The following is a 19,347-nucleotide window of genomic DNA, read 5'->3' on the forward strand; positions in this document are numbered from 1 at the left end:
TATTGCGGCACCTATGCTATGTTTAACAATATCCAAAGAAAGGGTCTTTGCGTTATGGATTCAGTGGCCAGATCTTCGTCTACTGTTCATGTTTAATGGATTATGACTTTGAGGATACTGTTTTAAAATTGTTTGAGGACAGTTTAGGAAGGGATATGGTATCAGATAGTGACAACAAAATTGCAAGTACACATAATACAGTATAGGCACAATGAGAAAATAAAGACGAATTTATGGTGCCACCTGTGAATTCCTCGAATGAAGTAAGTGATAAAGGTGGTGAAACAGAAGTGTGGAGAATGAACTTTAGCTAGAGGTTCTGCTAGAAATACATTAGATCGAAACAGATATCGCTGCTCGTCGAAGCCTCTTCCAACAATGGCCAACGACATTATTTTTACGCGTGTTGGACATAAGTGGGGTGAATGCACTTGTCCCTCACAATTCCCACAAAGACAATACTCAGGTGAAAAGCGTTAACTTTTGAAGAAGCTTGTAAAGTCGATAAGAAGTGATTCAAGAACTATCACACAACCATGAACTTCGTGCATCCCTCACCGTGTTTTGAGTGTAGCAGAACCAAGAGTAGAAGTCGTTGTGGAAAGACGCAAAACATGCTCCACCTGTGACTCAAACAAAAAAAGGGAAAGACACCTTATATTTATCTTTGTTGCAAGAAGCCAATCTGACATGAAATCTCTTCAAAAGTTTCCAGTGAGTGCAAAGAAAACCTCTGAGAAAGAAATTAAACACCTTAAAAATACTACTGTAATTTTCTCTTTTTAATTGTTTTGTAGGAGTCTTTAATGTTTTTGTTATTACATGTGTAATAAATGACAAAAATATGGAGAAAAGTAAAATTTGGAGTGCAGGGTATTTATAGTATTAACATTATTATGTAACATTATGTTCATTTTGTGCAGTTTTCTGCTAAATGCGTTTTTTCGTAAAAATAACCTTTAAATTTTATTTGAATAAATATTTTTTGTGGAATATTAATGTAACCTTTACATAAAATTAGTAACTGTTCCACTGAAATCGCTGAATGCAATTTTTATAGCTATTTAAATATAGCAGTCACTCAGACCAAACCTGGGGCAGCATGTGACTAAAAAGTGGCTAGGCAACCTAAGTCTTAAACTGGGTGCGACGTACCTGCACAACATAGTGGTCTCACTTCCCATTCGAATCCAGGTGGTTATCAGTTTCAGGGGCAGAATTACACTGTATTAAATAATGCTAGTATTAATTTGTCCAGGGATGACTAAAATTTAGTCCGCTGAGCTTCACTTATATGCGTCCTGTCAAACGAAACTCCCTATAGATTACAAAACTGGTTCTTGTCTCAATTTTCATGCCTGACAGAAGACCGGGAAGTGGGCAAACGGATTATGAAATTAATCAGCTTGAGCTCTAGTTTTGCAAAAAATAAAAAATAAAAAACTAAAAAATAAAAATAAAGCAAATAAATTAAAATAAAGTAAAAGAAGTTTATTTGGGTAATTAAGGGAAAATTAATTATTACTCTGAGAAAAATTTTCTCCCAATTTTCATAGTCAAACGAAGAGTGGAAAATGGAGAAATAGGGTACCAAATTGACCAGTGTGAGGTCTAGTTTTGGGAAAAAATATTTGATTACTTTAAATGTAATCATAGTAATTGAGAAATACTCATTTGATGAATACTATGAGAAAAAAGAGAAGTATGCAAGTCTGGTGTCAAATTGACCTGCACGAGGTCTAGTTTTGCACAAAAAATATTTAATACTTTGAATGTTACCAGGGCGATAGAAAAAATTTGCTTTTTGAGAGGAAATTAAAATATTTAACGAACAGCTGCTACTAGTTGCGTAAATGATGTGTCGTAAAAGTCTTTTCTTCAAGGCCCAGTTTCTTTCCACATTGGTTTGCTTATATCTTCTCGAGCCTACAGTTCAGAGAAGGAGGACCTGAGTGAACAGTGGAACGAAGAATGTGGCAGGTGTATTTTCAGAGCATCAATGTGGCTAAAAAGGTTTCAAACTATCACACGTTTTCTCAGATTTGACAATAAGGAAGCAAGGGAAGATCGCAGAATTCGTGATAAATTAGCTGCATTTAGAGATATCTGGGAAATGTTCATTTCACAGCTTTCTTCCATATTCAGGCCAGGCTTTGATATAACTGTTGAAGAACAGCTTGTGGCTTTTAGAGGGAAATGGCAATTTCAGCAATACATTGAAAGCAAGCCTACTGAATATGATATAAAAATATGGTGGGCTTGAGATGCTAGAAATGCGTTTCCACTGAATCAACTGATTTACTTGCGAAATCAACTCGGCCAACAAAGAGAAGTAAATCACGGTTCCATAGTCATAAGAAATCTAACTGTAAAATGGTTTAATAAGGGCCGCAATATTGTAGCTGACAATTTTTTTTCAGTAGCATGCCTTTAGTGAGAGAATTGCTAGCGCTGAAAACCACCAAATGACGGAACTCTAAGGGAAAAAAAAGATTAAAATTCCAAAGGATATGCGGCCACATCGTCAGAGGGAAGTAAATTCCTCTGTGTTTGGATTCTCTGATTCCACATCACCAGCAGCATGTGCGCCAAAGAAGTCATGAGCAGTTATACTGGTCTCCTCCCTTCACTCATCATGAACTTTAGTTGGTCACGAAAAGAAGCCAGAAGTAATAGAGCATTACAACAAACATGAGGGGGGTGTTGACACCATGGGTCAACTTGTGGGCACTTACTGCGTGAAACGCAAAACCAAGCACGGGCCTCCTGTAGTCTTCTATAATATGATCAACGTTGCTGGGATCCCTGCAATGACTATGTGGTAGCAACATCACCCACAAAGCCGGACTTCAAATCAGAAGAGGCGACAGTTGCTGTTGCAGTTAGGACTACAGCTCGCGCGTCCCTACATCAACAGAAGACTATGTGATAGGAGGTGCCTACAAAAGAGAGCAAAAAGTGGTCTTCTTCCTCTTGGATATGACTATGAGCCTAAAGGACTAAGTACACCTGTGAATCGCCAACCCACCAACAAATGACAAAGGTGTTCTTTGTGTCCAAGAAACCTAGACAAAAAATAAAAACAATTTCGATCATGGAAAACTTAGCTGCTTTCAGTTTAGTCAGAATTGGTAACAGATTGGTAGTATACGAAGGTACGTTGTCTTCTAGTCAGAATAAATTGATAGCACCTCTTTGTTCCGACAGATTATACTTCACCGTTCCTGCACCTACAACCACCACGTCACTCTATGTTACTCTTCTGCCGTTGGTTTATAATGAGACCAGAAAGAAATAAAATACACCTGATATCAGTATATTTAGCGAAGTCATTCGTTTCCGCGTGTGTTACTCACCTCTAGATGTGTGCACTGCTCTATTTGGGAACTGAGGAAGCGTCGGTAGCAAACTTTTGTCAACGGCTGAATCTCCGTTTTCATACTGGAGGTCTTCCGTACTAGCGAGACGATGAAGCGATTTGCCAACTCGGGGTAAATCTGTCTTTTAGTTTCATTGCTTAGGGGAATAGACTGAAACAGCATAGTGTTGTCTCCCATAATCCACAGAAAACACGATAAGAAATGTTAAGAAAAGCCTTGAGCTTATCATCGTAATCGCAGTTCTTCCCATTTCACCGGCCTGTAATTCGTCAGAGTCAGGTAACGGACAGTTAAAATGACGCGCAGTTCACAATAAATTGCTGCGAAAACAGCTGTGGGCCGCAAATTCCGTTACAACTGGGAACGGAGTTGCTCGCGACAGCATTCTTGCGCCAGACGCTGTCCGTGTTCTTGCCGAGTTGAACTTTAATAGCAGTTCAGGATCACTGTAGAAATGTCCATCGCCATTTTTGCGGCACCGTATCACTACCGTCGTGCTGCCAGACAAGGTGTCGACGTCTTCGACGCTGTTTCCCCACGTCGGGACGCAAATAATTCGACAAACTGCTCTGCAGAACAGCCGCTGTACAGGGTGAAATTATTTTTGCGAATCTGAACTGTGCGGCCTCTCTGATGACAGGAAAAAAAGCCCTTTTCTTATACAAAAGAATATCTGTATTCCTCGGTTTTTCGTTGATAACAGTTCTAACTTTGCGTAAAAACGCTAGGCGAAGAGAAGAGGAAAGTAGCAAACGACGGTAAATGTTAGAAATATGGCGCGTTTCCCAGAATTAGCTGTTCCTTTCGCTTCAGTTGGGTTACATATATTCAAGTCTCTGGAGGGCGTCTATCGTTGAGACGTATGGTGACGTCGTAACATCGACACTCGCGACTCATTCATTACGAACGAACCTGCACTGCCTAACACGCCACCCCTGTAATCGAGTGACCCTGGCCTCACATTCTTATTACTAAAGTACGGAAGAAACATTTTTCCGCATTTGAATGAGTTTCATGTTTGCTCTAATATAGGCCTAATACAGCTTGAAAACTCGAACGGCGGGCATCTTTCCGACTGGTTTCAACTCTCCCGGTTACAGCTGCCTACTATATAATTATTAATCGCTGTGTCTGCTGATACAGCGAAAGGATCGCGTGAGACGTGTAGATGACATGTTTACATCCCTGTGACGTCTTCGTTCCCCATATGGTGCTGTCATCTCCTGCACATTCCGGTCAAATATAAAAACAGGCCCGTACTCGTCTTGTTGACAATGTGGAAACACGTAAAGTTACGATTTTTGTAACCTCTTTATCAAGTATGCCGTCCATTCTCCATCGTGGTTGAATAGTCGGTACCACAAAGCTGCCAATCAGAATAGGTTCGCAATCTATATCTACATTTAATTCAAAACCGTGCACCAGTGAGCGTAACATTGATGGCTCAATAAAGTATCTTCGAACGCTTTAACGGACGTGGATAAACCTTTTTGTGCAATGTCCTTTTCTGCGTATATTTTCACTGCCGCCCGTAACAAATCCGTACCCTCCACCATTTGGCAATGTCTCCTCTCGATATGAAAGCACCGACAAGTTCATTGTATCAAGGTCAGTTTCACTGCAGAGAACATACGCCTAAAAATTATGAAGCTCGCAACACGGAGGCTTCTTCAGACTAACGGAACCTATTAAGGTTTAATATGTAACGATGACTTCAAAAAAGCGATTTCCGAAATTTTCGTCTTCTGAATGTTGTGTCCCGTGTAAACGTCGTATCTGTCGTGCCGCTGACCTTGGCTGCTCAGTAAACAGGCCACGTGGAAATACGCAGCAAGTACTAAATTCTGGTCGACAGCTGCGTGGTTCCAAAGATCATTCATTGCCCATATGTTGTAGGTACATACTGAGGTACAAAGAGAAGTTAATCTCACGGTATTTAACAGTGTCTCAGTCATCACTATCGATCACAGACAATATAAAAGAATACCGTCATTACGCACGGTAATAGGAACAATGTGACCAACGCAGTTAAAAATTATGCTTCGTTTTCAATGCTTTGGCAATTGACCAATGTCTTTGCTTTCAGTAGTACCGATTCTGCGCTGTCTCGTATGTTGTCTCATAGCGTGACTGACGCCCTCGTCACGACACTTATACGTTTGGTACTTTACTGTAAGTCTTCGTAATCAAGAAATGTACTTTACATCCATTTCCTAAGCGCCTTTCTTAAACGTATCATAGTTATCGTCTGCTGAAATTTAAAGTTACAGCTCACTACCAACGCGTTCCGCCATTTTGCCGTTTTCATCACTTTCTGGCAGAGATTAAGTGCACTGGACTCCTGAGAATTTGACCAACATTTCGTCACGCCTCGTCTGGCATATGCAGGGTGCGGAACCACAATTTGACCAAAAGTGTAGGGCACAAAGACAGCGTCAAATGAAGGAATCTCAGTATAGAAGCTAGAGGTCGTAACTGAATACCTAAGGCGCTACACCAGCATGGAAACGGTGGTCAGTTTCAACATTTGTTATATGTACATGATTTTGTGAATTAAGTGGTGGCTCATATTCCATTTACTTTGGCCCTTTCAAGGAATATTCAAAAATGAAACATGAACACGTTATTGTCTTCGTTTCTGAAAAAGTACAGTCTGGTGCGTCAGCTCAGTCAGATATACATGTAAGTGATACTTGAAATTTATCTTGTTCTCATCGTGGCGTTTGGTCCCGTTTATATATACATATTCTGTATATTACCGATCATGTTGAGTAAAGACATCTGTATGTCAGATTTCAGTTATGTTCCTGTAGCGCTACAAGTTTGCAGTTGTTTGAGACCAAATGTATTAGACCGTCACAGTATCTCTAGCTGGAATCGAGCACTTATTTTTACAATTGAAGTCCTCGTTGTGCCAGTATCACACACGTTGTAATTCAGTTAACCTAACTTCCTCAAGACTCACATAATTAATGCCATGACTACCACTGTTCATTTGCCAAGGTGCAATGACAGCAAACGTTTCAAACACTGTCCCGAAAATTTCATATTTTGGAGAACGACAGAATTACAGTCATTCCCCTATATTCTATACACGTCACGGCAGGCCTCGTTTCGTGACACACAAACACTGTCGTCGTGACATGGACACTCGCGTCTTACTATTCAACGCCACATAATTCAGCTCCTACAATCGACAGAGCTTGGCCTTACACTCTTGCACCTAAGTTGATACGTTCAGTATTCCAAAAGACTGGTTCTATTATCTAGTTTATCTTTTTAAGGGAGTGCCTTTTTGCTCTGCTACAGCTTTAAACACTCTTAAAAAACGTCACTGGCGTACAACTAACCAATCGTTTGGCACACAGCGGGTTCAAGTGCCAAACGCACAAATTTCCATCGCTTTATTTTCTGACCCCACAATCAAATTGTGCAACCTCTGTTGCCAAAGTGTTAACGTTGTGGTTCCATCCTCCTGCAGGAAGTAATGCTGTGATTTCTTACACATTCCGGCCAAGTATCAAGTCGGCATCATAGTTGCATGGATAATGAAAGAGAAGGAATTTATCATTAGTAGGTGCTAGTGCGAAATTTGGTGTCCGCCCTCCGACGTGTCTGAATAGTCCATAACCTGTATTTGAAATTTGCGGGAACCGTTGATGTAGCTAATCTTTGAAAACCAGGTCCCAATTAGGGCAAAAAAAGTTGCTAAGTTGAAGTTACTGTGTACTACTGGCGTCTTTAATTTGTCTTTGGTAGACTGACTTTACGTAGGAAAGCCTCTCCGGTACTCAGAACATTTCTGTGAACGACGCATACTACTTTTGTTTCGTTCAGACCTATGCTTCGATGTAAATATCGAATCTTGTAGCTGCTGTTTTAGAGATTATCCACATACGGTTCTGGAGACGATATTTAGCAACTTTCAGTTTATTCAATATTGGTAACAAATGAACCTACGTTGTTGTCATGCCGTAAGGAACTGATAGCACCCATTTTTTCCGACACATTATGTTTAACCACTTCTCCACGTACACCACAACGTCATCGACATTACGTTAGTCTTCTGCACTAGATATACACTGAGACCAGAAGAAACATGACAGAATCATTGTAGTAACTTCGTCACATTTATTTTTGTGTTTAATATTCAGCTCTCGATGTGTGCACTGCTGTGTCTGGGAAGTAGGGGCGCGCCTCTAGTTAAGCAACGGCCGCAAACTTTTGCCCACGGCTGAATCTCTCTTTCCAAACCAGAGACGCTATCAAGCCGGGTCGCGCTTACTAACGAGGCGATGAAGTGATTGGACCAACTCGTCAAATGTTCTGCCTTTTATTTTCATTTCCTATGGGAACAGACTGAAAGTGCATAGTGATGTCTCCCTTAATCCACAGAAAACACAATAAGAAATGTTACGTTCTTCCGAATAAAATGGTTCGAATGGCACTGAGTACTATGGTGCTCAACTTCTGAGGTCATCAGTCCCCTAAACTTAGAACTACTTAAACCTAACTCGTCGTCGTCGGCTGATACTCGTATCCGAGTTTTCATTTCTCTGCTGAGATTTCCTTTGTCACGGTTCACGCGTGGAAGTGTCGTTGATGGCTTAGCAATCCAATCCTAGCGTGGAACAGGCGGCCACAGACATTACAGCTGATGGAAGGTGGAGGACGTGGCTGAGTTTGGAGGAGTTTACGTCTCCGGCGTTTGTCATCCTCCATTCTTCGACGTTCCAGCTCACAGTTTTGAAGAGCATGTCCGACCCATCTGAGTTGATGCCCAATGATAAGAGCTTCCATGCTATACATATTTGCTTTCCCAAGAACAGCCATGTTGGATATGAAATCCCATTTCAGGTTCATGATATATCTTAGCTTCTGTTGGTTGAAACATTCTAGTTTCTTCAGATCACAGCAGTATAACGCCCAGGTTTCGCAACCATATAGCAGGGTGGAAATGACTACAGTTTTGTACACCATCAGTTTGGTGTAAGAGTTAGGTCTTTATTCAGGAAGACACGCTTTGTAAGACGTCCAAATGCTACATGGGCAGCACGTAATCCATTCTCCACATCTTTTCCAGATGAGCAGTTAGATGACAGTATGCTTCCTAGGTAGAGGAAATGGTCCACTTGTTCCAAGGGTGCATCATAAATGGATATGCTGGAATCGGGAACGGAGGAGCCAGGAGTTGGCTGCGCCATCACCTTTGTCTTTGGAATATTGATGGAGAGACCAAATCGTTCTTATGCCCTGCTGAAGGAATCAACTAACCTAAGGACATCACACACATCCATATTCGAACCTGCGACCGATGCGGTCGCGCGGTTCCAGACTGAAGCGCCTAGAACCGCTCGGCCAGAACGGCTGGCTCTTCCGAATAAACTACAGCTAAGAAATGGCCTCCATCTCATCATCGTGATCACGTTTCTTTCCACTTCACCGCTCTGTAATTCGTCAGCATCAGATAGAGAGACAGTTAAAATGACACAGTGTTTATAAATTGCCGCGAAAACAACTGTAGGCCGAAAATTCCTTTACAACTGGAACGGAGTTGAAACTTCCTGGCAGATTAAAACTGTGTGCCCGACCGAGACTTACTGGCAGAAGTAAAGCTGTGAGTTGCGGGCGTGAGTCGTGCTTCGGTAGCTCAGTTGGTAGAGCACTTGCCCGCGAAAGGCAAAGGTCCCGAGTTCGAGTCTCGGTCGGGCACACAGTTTTAATCTGCCAGGAAGTTTCATGTCAGCGCACACTCCGCTGCAGAGTGAAAATCTCATTCTGGAAACATCCCCCAGGCTGTGGCTAAGCCATGTCTCCGCAATATCCTTTCTTTCAGGAGTGCTAGTTCTGCAAGGTTCGCAGGAGAGCTTCTGTAAAGTTTGGAAGGTAGGAGACGAGGTACTGGCAGAAGTAAAGCTGTGAGTTGCGGGCGTGAGTCGTGCTTCGGTAGCTCAGTTGGTAGAGCACTTGCCCGCGAAAGGCAAAGGTCCCGAGTTCGAGTCTCGGTCGGGCACACAGTTTTAATCTGCCAGGAAGTTTCATGTCAGCGCACACTCCGCTGCAGAGTGAAAATCTCATTCTGGAAACATCCCCCAGGCTGTGGCTAAGCCATGTCTCCGCAATATCCTTTCTTTCAGGAGTGCTAGTTCTGCAAGGTTCGCAGGAGAGCTTCTGTAAAGTTTGGAAGGTAGGAGACGAGGTACTGGCAGAAGTAAAGCTGTGAGTTGCGGGCGTGAGTCGTGCTTCGGTAGCTCAGTTGGTAGAGCACTTGCCCGCGAAAGGCAAAGGTCCCGAGTTCGAGTCTCGGTCGGGCACACAGTTTTAATCTGCCAGGAAGTTTCATGTCAGCGCACACTCCGCTGCAGAGTGAAAATCTCATTCTGGAAACATCCCCCAGGCTGTGGCTAAGCCATGTCTCCGCAATATCCTTTCTTTCAGGAGTGCTAGTTCTGCAAGGTTCGCAGGAGAGCTTCTGTAAAGTTTGGAAGGTAGGAGACGAGGTACTGGCAGAAGTAAAGCTGTGAGTTGCAGGCGTGAGTCGTGCTTCGGTAGCTCAGTTGGTAGAGCACTTGCCCGCGAAAGGCAAAGGTCCCGAGTTCGAGTCTCGGTCGGGCACACAGTTTTAATCTGCCAGGAAGTTTCATGTCAGCGCACACTCCGCTGCAGAGTGAAAATCTCATTCTGGAAACATCCCCCAGGCTGTGGCTAAGCCATGTCTCCGCAATATCCTTTCTTTCAGGAGTGCTAGTTCTGCAAGGTTCGCAGGAGAGCTTCTGTAAAGTTTGGAAGGTAGGAGACGAGGTACTGGCAGAAGTAAAGCTGTGAGTTGCGGGCGTGAGTCGTGCTTCGGTAGCTCAGTTGGTAGAGCACTTGCCCGCGAAAGGCAAAGGTCCCGAGTTCGAGTCTCGGTCGGGCACACAGTTTTAATCTGCCAGGAAGTTTCATGTCAGCGCACACTCCGCTGCAGAGTGAAAATCTCATTCTGGAAACATCCCCCAGGCTGTGGCTAAGCCATGTCTCCGCAATATCCTTTCTTTCAGGAGTGCTAGTTCTGCAAGGTTCGCAGGAGAGCTTCTGTAAAGTTTGGAAGGTAGGAGACGAGGTACTGGCAGAAGTAAAGCTGTGAGTTGCGGGCGTGAGTCGTGCTTCGGTAGCTCAGTTGGTAGAGCACTTGCCCGCGAAAGGCAAAGGTCCCGAGTTCGAGTCTCGGTCGGGCACACAGTTTTAATCTGCCAGGAAGTTTCATGTCAGCGCACACTCCGCTGCAGAGTGAAAATCTCATTCTGGAAACATCCCCCAGGCTGTGGCTAAGCCATGTCTCCGCAATATCCTTTCTTTCAGGAGTGCTAGTTCTGCAAGGTTCGCAGGAGAGCTTCTGTAAAGTTTGGAAGGTAGGAGACGAGGTACTGGCAGAAGTAAAGCTGTGAGTTGCGGGCGTGAGTCGTGCTTCGGTAGCTCAGTTGGTAGAGCACTTGCCCGCGAAAGGCAAAGGTCCCGAGTTCGAGTCTCGGTCGGGCACACAGTTTTAATCTGCCAGGAAGTTTCATGTCAGCGCACACTCCGCTGCAGAGTGAAAATCTCATTCTGGAAACATCCCCCAGGCTGTGGCTAAGCCATGTCTCCGCAATATCCTTTCTTTCAGGAGTGCTAGTTCTGCAAGGTTCGCAGGAGAGCTTCTGTAAAGTTTGGAAGGTAGGAGACGAGGTACTGGCAGAAGTAAAGCTGTGAGTTGCGGGCGTGAGTCGTGCTTCGGTAGCTCAGTTGGTAGAGCACTTGCCCGCGAAAGGCAAAGGTCCCGAGTTCGAGTCTCGGTCGGGCACACAGTTTTAATCTGCCAGGAAGTTTCATGTCAGCGCACACTCCGCTGCAGAGTGAAAATCTCATTCTGGAAACATCCCCCAGGCTGTGGCTAAGCCATGTCTCCGCAATATCCTTTCTTTCAGGAGTGCTAGTTCTGCAAGGTTCGCAGGAGAGCTTCTGTAAAGTTTGGAAGGTAGGAGACGAGGTACTGGCAGAAGTAAAGCTGTGAGTTGCGGGCGTGAGTCGTGCTTCGGTAGCTCAGTTGGTAGAGCACTTGCCCGCGAAAGGCAAAGGTCCCGAGTTCGAGTCTCGGTCGGGCACACAGTTTTAATCTGCCAGGAAGTTTCATGTCAGCGCACACTCCGCTGCAGAGTGAAAATCTCATTCTGGAAACATCCCCCAGGCTGTGGCTAAGCCATGTCTCCGCAATATCCTTTCTTTCAGGAGTGCTAGTTCTGCAAGGTTCGCAGGAGAGCTTCTGTAAAGTTTGGAAGGTAGGAGACGAGGTACTGGCAGAAGTAAAGCTGTGAGTTGCGGGCGTGAGTCGTGCTTCGGTAGCTCAGTTGGTAGAGCACTTGCCCGCGAAAGGCAAAGGTCCCGAGTTCGAGTCTCGGTCGGGCACACAGTTTTAATCTGCCAGGAAGTTTCATGTCAGCGCACACTCCGCTGCAGAGTGAAAATCTCATTCTGGAAACATCCCCCAGGCTGTGGCTAAGCCATGTCTCCGCAATATCCTTTCTTTCAGGAGTGCTAGTTCTGCAAGGTTCGCAGGAGAGCTTCTGTAAAGTTTGGAAGGTAGGAGACGAGGTACTGGCAGAAGTAAAGCTGTGAGTTGCGGGCGTGAGTCGTGCTTCGGTAGCTCAGTTGGTAGAGCACTTGCCCGCGAAAGGCAAAGGTCCCGAGTTCGAGTCTCGGTCGGGCACACAGTTTTAATCTGCCAGGAAGTTTCATGTCAGCGCACACTCCGCTGCAGAGTGAAAATCTCATTCTGGAAACATCCCCCAGGCTGTGGCTAAGCCATGTCTCCGCAATATCCTTTCTTTCAGGAGTGCTAGTTCTGCAAGGTTCGCAGGAGAGCTTCTGTAAAGTTTGGAAGGTAGGAGACGAGGTACTGGCAGAAGTAAAGCTGTGAGTTGCGGGCGTGAGTCGTGCTTCGGTAGCTCAGTTGGTAGAGCACTTGCCCGCGAAAGGCAAAGGTCCCGAGTTCGAGTCTCGGTCGGGCACACAGTTTTAATCTGCCAGGAAGTTTCATGTCAGCGCACACTCCGCTGCAGAGTGAAAATCTCATTCTGGAAACATCCCCCAGGCTGTGGCTAAGCCATGTCTCCGCAATATCCTTTCTTTCAGGAGTGCTAGTTCTGCAAGGTTCGCAGGAGAGCTTCTGTAAAGTTTGGAAGGTAGGAGACGAGGTACTGGCAGAAGTAAAGCTGTGAGTTGCGGGCGTGAGTCGTGCTTCGGTAGCTCAGTTGGTAGAGCACTTGCCCGCGAAAGGCAAAGGTCCCGAGTTCGAGTCTCGGTCGGGCACACAGTTTTAATCTGCCAGGAAGTTTCATGTCAGCGCACACTCCGCTGCAGAGTGAAAATCTCATTCTGGAAACATCCCCCAGGCTGTGGCTAAGCCATGTCTCCGCAATATCCTTTCTTTCAGGAGTGCTAGTTCTGCAAGGTTCGCAGGAGAGCTTCTGTAAAGTTTGGAAGGTAGGAGACGAGGTACTGGCAGAAGTAAAGCTGTGAGTTGCGGGCGTGAGTCGTGCTTCGGTAGCTCAGTTGGTAGAGCACTTGCCCGCGAAAGGCAAAGGTCCCGAGTTCGAGTCTCGGTCGGGCACACAGTTTTAATCTGCCAGGAAGTTTCATGTCAGCGCACACTCCGCTGCAGAGTGAAAATCTCATTCTGGAAACATCCCCCAGGCTGTGGCTAAGCCATGTCTCCGCAATATCCTTTCTTTCAGGAGTGCTAGTTCTGCAAGGTTCGCAGGAGAGCTTCTGTAAAGTTTGGAAGGTAGGAGACGAGGTACTGGCAGAAGTAAAGCTGTGAGTTGCGGGCGTGAGTCGTGCTTCGGTAGCTCAGTTGGTAGAGCACTTGCCCGCGAAAGGCAAAGGTCCCGAGTTCGAGTCTCGGTCGGGCACACAGTTTTAATCTGCCAGGAAGTTTCATGTCAGCGCACACTCCGCTGCAGAGTGAAAATCTCATTCTGGAAACATCCCCCAGGCTGTGGCTAAGCCATGTCTCCGCAATATCCTTTCTTTCAGGAGTGCTAGTTCTGCAAGGTTCGCAGGAGAGCTTCTGTAAAGTTTGGAAGGTAGGAGACGAGGTACTGGCAGAAGTAAAGCTGTGAGTTGCAGGCGTGAGTCGTGCTTCGGTAGCTCAGTTGGTAGAGCACTTGCCCGCGAAAGGCAAAGGTCCCGAGTTCGAGTCTCGGTCGGGCACACAGTTTTAATCTGCCAGGAAGTTTCATGTCAGCGCACACTCCGCTGCAGAGTGAAAATCTCATTCTGGAAACATCCCCCAGGCTGTGGCTAAGCCATGTCTCCGCAATATCCTTTCTTTCAGGAGTGCTAGTTCTGCAAGGTTCGCAGGAGAGCTTCTGTAAAGTTTGGAAGGTAGGAGACGAGGTACTGGCAGAAGTAAAGCTGTGAGTTGCGGGCGTGAGTCGTGCTTCGGTAGCTCAGTTGGTAGAGCACTTGCCCGCGAAAGGCAAAGGTCCCGAGTTCGAGTCTCGGTCGGGCACACAGTTTTAATCTGCCAGGAAGTTTCATGTCAGCGCACACTCCGCTGCAGAGTGAAAATCTCATTCTGGAAACATCCCCCAGGCTGTGGCTAAGCCATGTCTCCGCAATATCCTTTCTTTCAGGAGTGCTAGTTCTGCAAGGTTCGCAGGAGAGCTTCTGTAAAGTTTGGAAGGTAGGAGACGAGGTACTGGCAGAAGTAAAGCTGTGAGTTGCGGGCGTGAGTCGTGCTTCGGTAGCTCAGTTGGTAGAGCACTTGCCCGCGAAAGGCAAAGGTCCCGAGTTCGAGTCTCGGTCGGGCACACAGTTTTAATCTGCCAGGAAGTTTCATGTCAGCGCACACTCCGCTGCAGAGTGAAAATCTCATTCTGGAACGGAGTTGTTCACGACGGCATTCTTGCGTCAGACGTAATCCGTATTCTTGCACCCAAACTTGAGTAACAAATGGATATAATTTCGAAAATGATCATCGCCTTTTTTTCAGGGACCCTATCAGTGGTGCCTTGCTACCACATAAGGTGTCGATGTCTGCGACGCTGTTTCCCCACATGGGTCCCAAATAAATTCTGCCAATTGCTCTGTGGTCACTCGACATAAGACAATAGCCGCTGTCCAGGTTGAATTTATTGTTGCGAAATATGATCCGTGAGGACTCTCAGATGACAGAAAATGTAAAGCCTTTTTACGATATAAAAAAATATCTGTATCCCTCGGTTTTGCGTTGATAACAGTACTGTAAATATTTTCGCCTAAAACACTAGTTAGAAATATTATACTTAGATAAACCAACTAGAAAACGACGGGAAATGTTGGAAATATGGCGCGCCGCGCAGGACTAACTGTTCCCTTCGCTTCATTTCCGTTACGTATACTCTGGTCTCGGGGGACGTCTCTTGCTGATACATTATGGTGACGTCATAACATCGACACTCGCGACTCATTCATTATTAACGATCCTGCACTGCCGCGTATGCTACCCCTGTAATCGAGTGTGTCTCCTCTGACATTCTGCTTCTTAAATTAATGCAATGACTACTCTGAAAGTTCCGTGCGTTTATGGAAAAACTTTTTTTTTTTTAATTTTACTTTCCAGTGTGTCTCATTTATGTTATAATGTCGGCCCCGATACATCTTGAAAAAGCAAACGGCGGAAATCTTTCCGATCGGTTTTGTTAAAAAATGTTCAAATGTGTATGAAAACTTATCGGACTTAACTGCTAAGGTCACCAGTCTCTCAGCTTACAAACTACTTAACCTAAATTATCCTAAGACAAGCACACACACCCATGCCCGAGGGAGGACTCGAACCTCCGCTGGGGCCAGCCGCCCAGTCCATGACTGCAGCGCCTGAGACCGCTCGGCTAATCCAGTGCGGTCCGATAGGTTTTAAGTCTCCTGGTTACAGCTGCCAACTATACAATTATCAGTCGCTCTGTCTTCTGATTCAGCAAAAGGATCACGCGAGCCCTGTAGGCGACATGTTTACACTGCTGTGACATTTAAATTTCCTGTACGGAAATGGTGCGCTGATCTCTTCAACAGTCCTGTCGTATGTAGCAACGGACCCAAACACGTCTTGTTGACATTCGGAAACAAGTAAAGTTATCATTTTTATAACCTCTTGTCAAGTATAATGTCGATACTCCATCGTGTTTGACAGTCGATAGCACAAAGCCGTAACAGAAAGAGGTCCGCAGCCTGTATCTGCAATTATTTCAAATCCATGTCCCAGTAAGAGCCAAACAAGTATCTTATGCTAGAATTATTTGTTAGCATTTGAATCCTTAACGTCTCAGGAAGACACTCACGTACGTAAGCGTATGTAATCCAGAAATCGTTTCTGCGAATGACGCATAGTACGGTTTGTTTAGTGCGTCCTACGAGGGGGTCATCAAAGGCGGATCTATCTCACAAAACAGCTTCTCGTTGGTCATGTTGACACTGTTATATCGATTCTGGAAATGCGGTTACCGATAAAAGAGTTCCAGCTCCACAATCGATATTTGCTCCCACGGAGACGCTCAATTGTTTTAAGAAATGCTCACATTGTCAGGTTCCCTCTTGCTTCCAAAAATGTTGGTTAATATGGACAAAGTTATTTGATGTGGTGTGAAGATGTATGACTACTACAACGGGCGAGAAGTTACGAGGGTTGGAAGTTAAATAGTCGCAACTGGTTATTCACAACCGCTACAAAAGAGCTACATGTTTGCACCTGTTATTGTCCATCAAAGTAGTCAGCAGCGTTGTGTAGAACCCGTTGCCAGCGATGTGGAACGCGTAGTATACCGTCAGCAGAGTCTCCTCTGTTGATGGTGCGAATGGAGCGGTCTACTGCCTGTCGAATCTCTGGAACAGTTCTGAAGCGAATGCCACGAAGTGGTTCCTTCATCTTCGGAATCAAATCAAAGTCACAAGGCGTATGGTGGATGATACAGTACTTCCCAGTCCCATCGACCGAGCAGAGCAGCCACAGCTTGCGTTGTACGCGCCCTCGCATTGTCGTGCAAAATGATGTGTGGGTTGCGCAGAAAGTGTCGCCGCTTTTTTTCGCAAAGCTTGTCGCAGGTGATGCTCCAAAAGCGACCAGTAATACCGCGCGTTGACCGTCTGCCGTGGAGGAACGTAATGCGTTAGGATAACACCGTCACAGTAGAACACGAGAATCACCATATCTTCAGTCCGCTCCATTTGTACCATCAACAGAACAGGCTCTGCTACGCCTTGCACATTGCTGGCAACGGGTTCTACACAAGGCTGGTGACTATTTTGAAGGACAGTAACGGGTGAAAGCATGTAACTGTTTTGTATCGGTTGTGAATAAATAGTTGCCTCAATTTGAGTTCCAACTCTCGTATTTATTGCATTTAACTGAAAATATTGCACTTAATTTTTATTTATTTGGAAGATACTGAAATTATATTTTTGCTGCACCACAGAAATCGATCTGACACGTAGCTGTTCCGAGTCGTCCACCGCTGGCTAATTTCTAACCTGCCGCGACCACAGCCAACGCCTCTCTCAGTGGCAGAGGCTCTCGTACGCATCTGGTGGCTGGTGACGTCGCAGAAGCCAACCGAACGTACAGGAGTGTTCATGTACCTCTCCTCAGTCGGAGGTTTTGCAGCGATTCGTGGACTCGGAAACCTTGCGTCGAATAATCTTCCACCAGCGACCAGTTCATTTATTTACAGAACGCTCGTAATCAGGGTGCGGAGGTGCTGTGGGGGTTAATAAGGTGGCTTCAAATGCATAGACTGATGTATTTTTGAGTTTTGGACACCCCTCTTGTGCCGTATGCTCCACCTCCGTAAGATTCCACTGTTGTCCTACTCTCAAAAAAATTATCATGACATTACTGAAAAGTTCGATTCAACCAGGGTAAATGTCATTCAGAGACCAAGGGTGTAAAAGTAACACCAATATAAAAAAATCCATGCGCATCTAACAACTTTATAAAAATTTTCACCTTGCTAGTTTTGTGGATCATGTAAACGTTGTGTTTGTTTTATTGTCCACACTGATGCCTCAGTATGAACATGGAAACTTTCAGCGGGTACCTTATTAAATTCTTGTAGTTGACCTACATTGAGATGTGAGGTGGTGTAGTTAAAACTGTAAATATATGTCATAAAGTTAGACTCTGGCCAGGAGAAATAGATGACGTGTGTTTGTTTCCGTATAGTATTATTCTTGTGCCGTAGGTATGTAAGAGGATAGCAAGAGGACTTCATGTCTCCGTATTTTTGTCTCTCTGATTCAGATTCATCTACATGGGCGTGCTGTAAAGTAATGCCTGCGATTTTTTTTATGGAAGTTGTTAAAAGTCTGTAAATGAAACAAACGTTATTAATATTCCACGTCTGTATTCTTCGAGTCCACGAGGTGTGTGAGAAACTGTTCAGGAAACCGGAAGCTACGACCACAGCCACCCACTCACTCGGCGACAGAGGCTGCCGGACACCAGCAGTGGCCGGCGACACGGCGTCCCGTGACTCTGGGCACAGCGGTACGGATGGGGCCTTACTCGATCAGATGTATTCTGGCCATCCCTAAATGCCTAAAGTTTTGTTCTTACACCAGCGATCGCCTCACTCATCTTACCACAAAGAGCGTAATTTCGGTCGCTCAATAAAGCAGCTGCCAACGCTTTAATGCACGTGGATAATACTTTTGTACATCCCCTTATGTGGAACCTCATCATCATCATTACTACTAGGGCAAGGTTCATTGCAGCCCACTCTCCATTGTTGCCAAATTTATTCAAGATGGCGGCGCTGACGTCATCCAAGATGGCGGCATGTAGACTTGGCAACAGCCCATGACGTCATCCAAGATGGCGGATTTTGGTGGGAAAATAGGCCAATTGTGCTATGTCCACTAACCTAACCTCCAGAAAAAATGGGGGGAATTATGAATTTTGGCGGGAAAGTAGACCAATTGTGCTATGTCCACTAACCTAAGCCTCCAGAAGAAAAAATGGCGGCAAGTTTGAATTCCAACAGGATAATGCATGCAAAACCGTACTTGTTTTTATTACTATTATTGATTATTATTTATTAACATTCATTATCATTTATTGTTATTTAAATAGACCAATTGTGCTACGTCCACTAACCTATGCCCCCAGAAAAAATAGATACCAAATTCAAATTCCAACAGGAAAATGCACGCAAAACCGTACTTGTCTTTATTGTTATTCATTATTTTTGATTATCATTCATTATCATTTATTATCATTCATTATCATATGTTGTCATTCATTGTCATTTATTATCATTTCTTGTCATTTATTATTATTTATTATTATTGACCTGCCTCCACTAGAAAATTCCCTCCAAATTCAAATTCCAACACGATAATGACTGCAAAACCTTACTTTTGTTTACTACTATTAATTATTATTCATTATCATTTATTAACATTCATTATCATTCACTGTCATTTATTACCATTCATTATCACTTATTATCATTTATCATTATTATTATTTATTATTACAGGACTACCTCCACTAGAAAATTGCGCCAAATTCAAATTCCAACACGATAATGTTGAAACAGAACTTGTTGTACCGTTCCAATGTTTTATTAAATTGCTAGCACTCAGAAATTGTTAGCAAGAGTTTTTTCTCTTGCAGGTAATACCTCAGCTGGTGTCCACAAGGAGAGAATGGACTAAACAGGGTTATTTATTGAAATTTTTCTGTTGTGTACCACATTTCCCATTTTCCTTTTCCTTGTGCGGCCTGGATGGTATAAACGAGTGAGTGGGTGATCTAGCAGAAAGCTTTAGGCACAGATTGTAACACTGCATGAATGGTCGTTCTGGGGTAGGGTAGTACCAACCATCCAAAGCGTGAACAAGTTTAGCAGAGACCAAGTTTGCAGGTCAGGGCAAAGATGACACGCAGGCGCGCGTATTGGCTCTGTCAGGTTGG

The sequence above is a fragment of the Schistocerca piceifrons genome, chromosome 11, assembly GCF_021461385.2.
Source record: "Schistocerca piceifrons isolate TAMUIC-IGC-003096 chromosome 11, iqSchPice1.1, whole genome shotgun sequence".
NCBI lineage: Eukaryota > Metazoa > Arthropoda > Insecta > Orthoptera > Acrididae > Schistocerca > Schistocerca piceifrons.